The following is a 10,519-nucleotide window of genomic DNA, read 5'->3' on the forward strand; positions in this document are numbered from 1 at the left end:
TGGTTGTTTGAGCTTGCCACCCCACCCCCACCAGTTCATCCCTCTGGATTTTTCTTCCCTTCTGTGCTTCTGCCAGTTACTGTCTGTTAGCACCTCATAAGGTCCTGGAATCTGTTCTCCTCAGCAGGAGGAGGACTGAATTCTAAGTTCCATGCGTTCTCCACTGAGTAGAAGGTGCATACCCTACTGTTGGAACACAGTGAGTATTCACACAATAGCAAACGTTTTCGTAGTCATAGGTACTTGCTTTAAAATCTAGGAAGGTGAAAAAGCATTACTCCAAATCTAAAACTTCATGTATTTTTATTACATTAAGACTGCAGAAACTATGCAGTTTAGAGGCCTTGGTAGCTGTAGACTTAAGATCACTAAAGCAGTGCTCCCATGGTTGGCCGCTCAGGGTCATGGTCACGCAGGGCTCTGACTCTAAGCTTCCCTAGGAATGTTTCTACATAGAGAAAATTTGGCTTCTTTTGGTCTAAAGATGTATTTCCTTAGTTAGAATGTTTGTCTGGAATGTCTGGGTTTGATCCCCAGCATAGCATATATCAGACATGCTGGCTCATGCCTGTAATACCAGCTCTTGGGAGGTAGAAGCAGGAGAAATAAAAAAAGGCTACCTAGAGAATTTGGGGTCAGTCTAGGCTACATAAGACACCATCTTCAAATAAAAATCACTTGGTTTAGGTTAACTCAAATACTGAAGCATTTTGTTTAGATGTTTTGGTTGTTTGAACAAAAGAGTTTCCAGCTGAGAGCAGAGTCAGTGGGACCCTCCTGATGGAGCTGTCTTGACAGTCAGAGTGAACAGAGAGCATCAGATGATGTCTGAAACAAACAGTCCTTCTGCAGTACAGGCTTTGTGGCTGACACTGGAAACTCTGATGTTAAAATTGTATCTCACTTTTATGGAGTCATCTTGTGATAACCAATCATGAAAATATTTCAAAGCCAACTGTCACTTGAGGCACATGCAGAGGGTAGGTTGCTTCTGTCCATTTTCAACCACCATCAAAGCATTCTTGAATCTTTTCATTCAATAAAACATGTTAAATAGCGTATTACATGCCAGAGGCCCCATAGCAATGTTATTGGCATGGGACACAGCTCTACAGCATACCAGCAATTGCCCAAAAAGGGTTCTTTTTCGAAGACATTCACCTAGGCAAAATCAGGATTTGAAGCTTCAGTGAAGAAATGAGCCAATATGAAGGAAAGTTGGATTTATTAAAAGCAGAAGGAAGGCACTCTGAAAAGAGGGTGGGGGGGAGGGGAAAGCAAGGAGAAAGGACAAGTGTGGACTTCCCAAGGAAGAGTAACAGGTGTGTTTTTCTGTAACAGTGGGTACATGTAGGACTTCGTAATTTTCAGATTACATCTATAAAGATGGCTAAGAACCCACTTCTCCTATTTTCTAACATTGTTGAGAGATATAGTTTACAGCAAGGTTTAAAAGCTCTGCAAATGAAGTTGTAACGTAGACCATGTGGGACACTGGTTAAGTTTAAGAAAACGGTAGAATTTTAGAGTTTTGCACAAGTTTAGCCCCGAGTAAGCACAGCTTAATTTCTGTCCTGATGACTGAGGTCTCTTTGTTAATGCATCATTTGTCCCTAAGTTCCCTTTATTTACACTATTTGCCATCTTGGAAAAGAAGACAGTGGAAAACATTTGCATCTGTAGGCCATTCCATCCTGATGAGTACGTCTGAGGTCTCCTCTCTTTCTCAGCAGTGAAAGCAAATCAGGACTTGTATAAGACACGTCCCCTCAACTTTTCTCCTCATGTTCCTATAATTCTTTGTCTTTCTATCCTCCTCAGGATGACATGGCTTGTGCTCTGGAGGATCACAGTGCATGGTGAGGAGTCTGTCTTGCAGAGCAGCCTTCAGAACTTCTGTCTCTCCAGGCCGCATTTGAGCAAGAAGGGCTTTCTCACCTCAAAAACATCTAGAGATGGTTCATATAGGACACAAAATAAGAAAGTAGGTCTAGGAGCCTAGAATAATCATCGTCAGAGAGACTAGAGAGACTCCATCCAGTAACTGGTGAGAGCAAATGCAGAGTACCAAACATTAGGCCGGCTGGGGAGTCCTGTGAAGGGGGAAGAAACATTGGAGGAACCAGAGGTGTCAGGAACATCACAAGAATACAGCCCACAGAACCAACTGACTGGAACTCGTGTGGGCTCCAGAGACCAGGGAGCCTGTAGGGGTCTGACCTAAGTCTTCTGAATGTATGAATGACTGAGTAGCTTGGTGTTCTTGTGAGATTCCTAACAGTGGGAAGAGGGGTTGTCTTTGATTCTGTTGCCTACTTGTGGGACCCTTTTTGTCATAGTGGGTTGCCTTGTTCAGCTTTGGTGTGATGGTATGTGCCTGGTCTTATTGTAGCTTGTTATGTTGTGTTTGTTTGACATACCTGGGAGGCTTGAGCTTTTCTAGGGGAGGCAAGGATTAGAAGGTGGAGGGTTGCGGGGGTGGGAATGGAACTAGGGAGAGTGGGGAAGTGGGGAGGAGAAATGAGAAGGAGGGGAAGGAGAGGAACTGCAATCAGAATGTAATATATGAGAGAAGAATAAAAATTGGGGAAATATAAAGACAGCAGGTCTAAGAAAAAATAAAGAGAAATTTCACTGGAACTAAATGCAAAATTAATGAACAAGAGAAGTGATGTAAATTGTTCACTTACTAGTGATGAATTATCACTCTATCTCTGAGTGTCCTGGCAGCCAAAGCAAGCACAAGGAAAATATCCACAAAACAAAATCAAATCAAAGATTACTAAGGATTCCCAAGGGATCCTCTGACTTTTTCTAACTGACCCCTTGTCTTTATAGTTCCTGACTAAACCAGATGGGCCTCAGGTTTTCTCATGCTTTGCTGCAGAAGAACTAATGGAGTTGGGATGAAGATTAAGTAAAGAACAGTCAAACCACTTGGTGGTCTCCTAGAACAGTCTGTCCTGCTTAATTCCCCTCTATTTAATCCATCACTTTAGTTGTGTCTAGAGAAGTTAATATTTTGGTCTCCTTTAAAGATCGTTCTGTGCCCCTTATTTATCTCTTTTTGCTGTTGTGCATCAGGGGATGCAAATGTTTGTACTGTGAAAAATCCAATAGAGGTTGCATAAGCCAGTAGAGACAGGAATCTCCAGTTGGCAAAACTCATTCTGAATAGGGCTGGAGGTAGAGATATTAGGGGAGGGGACAATCTGTATTTTCTCCATACCTGGGCCCATGTAACTTTTTGCTCTGCTGCACTGGTCCTAAACAGCTTCCCTGTAGATTCTCAATGAATATGGTGGCTGTACTGGTTCTAAACACCTTCCCTGTAGATTCTCAATGAATTTCATGGCATTAGCATTCATATCTACATCAATGACAAGGCACCTTGTTCAAGGAACAGAAGGGGGCAGGTTCACATTGGGTAAACTGGCTTATAAAGAACTCAGAACATTGTGATGAACCTGGGTATGGTGGTACATATCCATAATTCTAGTCCGGAGAAAGCTGAGGCAGGACAATTGTGAATTTGTGGCTTTAAAAAGGTCATTTCTAGGTCTTTCTTCTATTGATTAAAAATGAAAGAACACACTGAATAGAGCAGAGTACATGTCTTATAAAGCTTAAAATAAAAAATTCTAGAATCTATACAGATAAAGAAGTGTTAACTTCTTATATAACAATATATTTCACTAAAACCTAAAGAATTCTGTTTTGCTGATAAAATTCATATTTTCTGAATAATATGAGTCACAGGCATTTAACAATGATAGTGTCATTTTTAAGATTTCCACACAGTATTACACACCGTTAAAATCCTACTGCTATTTGAAGCTGGAGAAATGGCTTTGTAGTTAGAAGCACATGCTGCTCTTGCAGACTGTAGAGGAATTTAGACCAGCAACATGCTCATCTGGCAAGGGATCATATCCAATGATATGATCCAGTCCAAATGCAGAAATGCCCTGGATTTCAGTATGATCTGGCTGGAATACAGACACACCCTTAGTACACACCTTAATCCCTAACAATGAAGGTAAATTTAGTTTTTAGAAAGAAGCAGCCATGTTTGAAAGTGGCATCTAATTGAGGGACAGTCAGTGTGATGAATCAGAGAAAGATTTAACAGAATGAGTCAGAGATAGGATACACCAAACTCACAGGAGAACAGCAGAGGAAGAAAGGCTACTCAAAAGCAGCAAAAGAGAAAACTGTGTGGTGTGGTATATGGTGGGCAGTGTGTATGTATGGCAGTTTTACAGGGACAGTTTTACAGAGACAGGTTACAGAGAGAACATGCAAGACAGAGGTCAAGACAGAAGAGCCAGAGAATGAGAAGGAGTCAGAAGATTAGAACATGTTGCCAAAGTTACCAGGCAGAGCAATTCAGTCAGAAGCCCAGAGAAGTTAGATTGAATCAGTCAGCTTGGAAGATTGAATTGTAGGAAGGCTAGAAGCTTCAAAACCTAGGCCTAAGTACAGAAAAGAGAAAGAAACACCCTAGATTCAGCCCAAGCCATGTATTTGTGTATTTATGGCTCTCATCTCATCACTTTGTCTAAGGGAATAAATGCAGTATTTACAGCAGAAGAGCTGGATTTTGTTCCTAGAACCAACTTGTTGGGTTATAACCACCTGTAACTCCAGTTCTATGGGATCCAACAACCTTGCTTGGCCTTTGTGAGCACAAGCATATACAAGGCACACATATCTGATGCAGGCACTCATAAATACACATACATTTCAAAATTAAATTAATAATTTCTAAAACAGAAATTACATTGCTATTTAAAATCACAAAGTTTTCCATGCCCACATACTTATATAATAGTGAATTATTTGAATTACTTGAATTTATAGTGCAATAATTTAATCTATATTTTATAAGTATTTCAAAAACATAATTTTGATGGCCATTGTAATATTGTCCTGGGCATGTGCCTCATAAAGTACTTAGTTCTTTTCTTAAAACAAACAAATAATCAAATAAATAAACAAATAGATATTTACTTTTATGTGTGTGTGTGTCAGTTTGTACATGCAGTGCCTGTGGAGGCCAGAAGAGGACATCAGAGTCCCCTGGTGATAAAGTTATTATGTTTGGTTGTAAGCTGCCCAGTGTGGATGGTGGAAATGAAACTCAAATCCTCTGGAAGAGTGGTAAATGCTTTTAATTACAGAGCTCTCTCTGGCCCTGACCCCCAACTTAGCTATTTTCTATCATGACTGCCTTGATATTTGGAGATCTGTGGATGAATCAATTGTTTTGTTGTTTTGTAATTCTCACCTAGTACTTCACTTGGGCCCAATCTTGTATTTAGAGAGCCTGTGCTTTGAGGTACCTTTCCTGAAATTCCCAGAGTTTCCCTTTAGTGCTTAGGACTACCTATATAAGCAGCCCATAGTGAAGGCCAGATTTAGGGCGGCAGTCACATGGAACCCCATACCAAGAAGTACTTTCTACCATTCCTGCCTTGGGATTTTAATTCATCTTTAGGCAATTTCTACCTTTTCAGTTTTCACTGCATCCTAAAAGTTATATAAACTTGCCCTTACATATGGGTAAATGCTCTGGCTATGCATCAGGACCAGACCCCCCTATTTCCCCTCAGGGATGTCTCTGGTCACTGCATCCTAATATAAGGTTGACCAGATGCCCAGAGAAGCTACAGAGTTTGGACATTTTGGGATCATCTGGTGTCAGGTCCTGAACGGCACTGTGACAGGAAAATTACTCCTCCTGGATATTGGTACACACTCTGCAGGACTGGGGTAAGCTGGACTAGAAGAATGCTGTTGGTATACTAAAAATGGGTGACTCAAATTGCTTATATAGTCAAAAGCCCACATACCCATGGGTGGGCCTGTATTACCATATTTTGGGTAAGAGGCCAAAATAGCACAATGTCGTTAATTTTTGGTCGCCAATTAGACATAATCTAGAATACTTGAGAAGAAGGTCTCAGGCAGGAATTGTCTAGATCAGGTCGTTTATGGGAAGAGATGGCTGTCATGATTGTGATAAGTTAGATGACGTGACCAGCTGCTCCATGTGCTTGCCTTGACTTCCTGGCAAATATAGAATTGTGAGCTAAAATCAACCTTTAGTCCCCTGACTTTTGTCATAGTACTTTAGGACAGTAACAGGAAGCGAAAGGAAAAACACCATTCTGCCTTAAGTTCTCTCTGTTCTTGTCCAACCACAGTCCATTTGGGGTTTTGGTAGAAGCCAGAAGTCGTGGAGAGTCCTCAGTCCGAAAACAGAGAATTTGCAGTCAGAAGCAACCGAGTTTCGAGAAGGTAGTAAGGGCCTTTGAGAGGAACTGTCCTAGAGAGTGAGGGCTTGTTGGGAGCGACAGTTCCCAGAAGGCTTGGGGAACATTCCTGAAGACTGTGCTCTGACTCAGAGCTTATTTATAAACTCTTCGTTAATTTCCTGATGTTATAATCAGAAGCCGAGTCTCCCGCAGTTGCTGGTATGAATGGGAAAGTCACAGCATATGGCAAGAGTAGTGAATTTTAGGAAGCTTACATTTTTCCTTTTCTCAGAGCCCCCTCCCCCCCCCCCGCCCCCCGAACTGAGATAGCTCCTTTCCCTTCATTTATCCTCGACATCTGAGGATCAGTTCAGCTCAGCTGGGCTCAGCTCAGCTCTTCTTACAAAGTCTTGGACTGTAGACTTGGAAATGCCAGCTGCCCTAAGGGCTTGGAGCACAGCACACTGTGCTCTTGGTGGCGAGGGGCGGAAGTGCGGCCAGCTTGGAGAGTGGGTTGCTGCCTGGAGGGGCAGCGTTGATTCCTGACCTGGCTTGGGCATCCAAGGCCTGCTGTACTGCTGTACTGCTGCTGTACTCTTATCAACGCTTCCCCTGGCTTTGCTTTCTTGCCATTCCCAGAAGGAGAAATGCAGCCAAGGGAGCATTTTTGCATCAAAGAGTAAAAGACAGCGTTGTGTAGGCGTCCATTATGCTCCAGTAACTAGGGAGGGTGGGAAACAAAAGGTCAAAGTTAAATGCAAAAGATCATTTTTTTTCACTTAAAATTTATTAAATCTAACCCAGCCCTACTTCCCTATTAATAATATGGGAGAAACAGAAGAAAAAAGCATTATTACTATTTTTTCTTTCGGAGGAAGTGACATGATAGTGTGAGAGCAAAATTACATGGCCTTCTGAAAACGCTAGGACAGTGGTTCTCAAGTTTCCTAATGCTGCAACTTTTTAATACTATTCCTCAAGTTGTGCTGATCCTAACTATAAAATTAATTTTGTTGATACTTCATAATAGTCATTTTGCTACTGTTATGGATTGTGGTATTAATATCTGATACGTGACCCTTGTGAAAGGGTCATTTGACTCACAGGCTCTAGAGTTCTTATTAATGCACTGTGAACGCTCAAACAGCATAGTAATTCATTCTTCTTGGAAGAGGCAGGAATTACTGGGTACATCTTCATGGAAGAGGCACTTCTGAGTTGAGCTTGAGAGAGCAGTGGTGGTAACACAGGGGTTTGTGGGTACAAAATGTGTCCATGCTTCCTGGCAGTTCCCAGTATCTTTTGAAGTTCCATTGCAACTATATGACAAGTTCTGGCTAAGGATTTGCATAGATGCCACCAGCTTCCAAGACAGGGTGCTCAAAAGCCTCATCCATTTTTCTTTCTGCAGTATGGAAGCTGGGTAAAGACACTGGGGAGCCTCAATATAGGACACTGGCATCATTACAAGGATGAGGTTCCCAAGTAAAGAAACCCAGCTCTCATGGGGCTGAAAGAGAATCCATGTTGTAAGATAGTGTGATTTTATGTCAGTGAGACTTAGGGGTATGTGTTATTACAGTTTAGCCAGTTTTACTTTAATTAATTTTAGGATTTTTTTCTAAGTGTATTAGGTGACTTTTCAGATTTGGAAAAGACATTTCAGGGAAACAGCAGGTGAAAATGTAAGGCAGTATTTCCAAAAGAAGAAGAAGAGGAGGAGGAGGAAGAAGAGAAGGAGGAGGAAAAGGGCTTCTCTTTTTGTCTACTAATCCTGGTCATCCTAGGCTAAAACCTGCTCTTAGAGCTTCCAGAACATTCCACGTGCAGAAAAACAAAACAAAACAAAACAAAACAAAACAAAACAAAACAAAACAAAACAAAACAAAACAAAACAAAACAAAACAAAAAAACCCCATGTACCTCTAGTTGGAAAAAGGCTGCCAGGGCCGTGTGGATACTTTTTGTAGGAAGTGGAGAGTGCAGGGAAATGTCGGTGCCAGCGAGGTGTGTGTGGACCACTGGAGCCCTGGACTGGAGACAGTAAGGCTGGGGAAGCCGCTTCTCTGCAGCTGAGCAGTTGTTGACATGGGGTCCCTTCTGATGATGGTTAGAATGTGCTGCTTGCCTCCTTTTTGGCTTCTACCTTGTGACCTGTCACTGGGACTGGGCAGTAGAAAGTCTCATCTGACAGCACATTATACTCATCCTAGACTCCAGAGTCCAGAAACTGGATCTTGTCTTTCACAAGGCAACACCTAGACTGTCACTGGCTTCCTGATTCCGGCTGCAGCCTGGTGGCTCCATTTCTTTCATTGTCTGTGTTAATGCTCACTTTTTGCCTTTTATCTTCTTTCTCTCACAGTCCAGTGGCCTGGTCTGTTCTTTTCTTTAAAGAAAATGTATGGACTACATAGTGTGGTCACATTTTCCAGTTAAGAGTTGATTGTTTCTGGTTAAATTCTTGTGTCCATGCCCACTTCCAATTCTATCCCCTTTAACAGTTGAGTGACATTGGGCAGGTCACTCACACTTTTTAAGCTTCAGTTTCCCATTCTGAGCATGGCATAATGACCCATCCTTGCTACTGAGCCACCCTTCCAGCTCCCCTAAACAGCACAGGAACAGGACCTATGGAGAAGAGAAGAAAATACATAGCCCAGAGTGTGGCTCAAAGGCACCGTGAAGCAGGACTGGCTGGCCTGAGTGCTGTGTTCAGGGTGAGGCCAGGGCAGTCCACACATGCCTGCTCTCCACAGAGGGGCTTGTTTGGTTTTGTTCTTTCTTGTCCTACACTTGTCCTCTATACCCACTAGGGATCCAAACTTCAATCCACCCATCCTGAGCCTTCTGCTTCCTATATTCATAAAATCAAAGTTTCTGGCCTCCAGACTCCTCTTTCCCACAAAATATGCCTCCCATGTTTCAAATCCACACTGTCAATGCTATCATTTCAAGCATATGACCCCCAAGCCCCATGAGGAGAGTAAATAAGTTAGTTTCAAGCCAGCTTAGGTACATTTTAAGTGAGGTAATGTGCTCACCTCTCTGGGTTTCCCCACTCTATGCTATGGTAAGCTCAGCTGGGAAGAACATAAGGATACAGTCGGGCTAAATTCCCACATGCCTTTTGGCTCATTGTAGGGGGTGCCATAAAGGTGAAATTAGAAAAAGAGTACAGCCAGACCTGCCAACTACGTGAGTAATCTTGCCCTATGTAACACAAGAAGAAGATGCATCCACTCCAGCTAAATGTGGGCTGATCAACAGGAAACTTTGTAGCAAAGTGGGGAGCACTGAGGTCTCCCGCTTTAGCTTGTGATCTACAAGTTGTGCAGGGGAGATAAATATATTTTGGCAATTGTAAAAGCTCCATATCAGGGTCCTGATGAAAATGTAACTCTGCTGATTTGTGGCTCCATCACCAGCCCCTCAAGCTGTTTCCAGCCTCTTATTTATAGCTTTCCCAGGCTGTGTATCTTATCGACGCAAAACGAATGGAGGGGTGCAAATGAAAAAGCAGCTTCCCTTATGGTCTGTTTACATCTTCTTGCTTGTCAAGGCTAAAGAAAGACACAAATTCCCTGTCTGCTGGGGGCTGGATTACTTCTGTTGTGTACAACATTAGCAAAGGATGTTGGTGGACAGAGAGGGCTGTGGACATTGAGACATTTTGTTTTTGAGCTCTTAAAATGAAGACAACGTGGAAGATTGTGGCTAGTTATCTTCATTTTCATAGCGTAGAAAAATTGTGGCATGCACATAGGTATCTTTTGCAGTCTCCATGAGTTCTCCTGGGTCTGTAGATGGACTTTGTGGTCCAGCACTACCTTTTTTGCACTCATACCTCTTCCATGGCTGTGTCATAGATAGGCTTGCATATATTCACACCTCAAGCTTTTGTTTGGTACAGGTGACTCTATGAGTATAAAGTTGGGAGTGTCACTTTGTTCAATCTCAGCTTGGGTTGAGAAAGCTTTATGCATGCTCACTGCACTAATGTGCCTGTTGCATGACATAAGAAAATGACCTGTACCTATACCACTAACTTCAATCCTCAAGGAAGACTGCAGAAAATGGGATGAAAAAATATATAAAAGCTAGAGGAAGAGAGAGTAAGCCACAGAAAGGACATCTCCAGGATGTGATATGTACATGCCACTCATAAATTTACAGTGGGACCTCATAAAATTGCAAAGCTTCTGTAAGGCAAAAGACACCGTCAATAAGACAAAAAGGCCACCAACAGATTGGGAAAG

This window comes from Mus caroli, chromosome 17 (assembly GCF_900094665.2).
Source record: "Mus caroli chromosome 17, CAROLI_EIJ_v1.1, whole genome shotgun sequence".
Classification (NCBI taxonomy): Eukaryota; Metazoa; Chordata; class Mammalia; order Rodentia; family Muridae; genus Mus; species Mus caroli.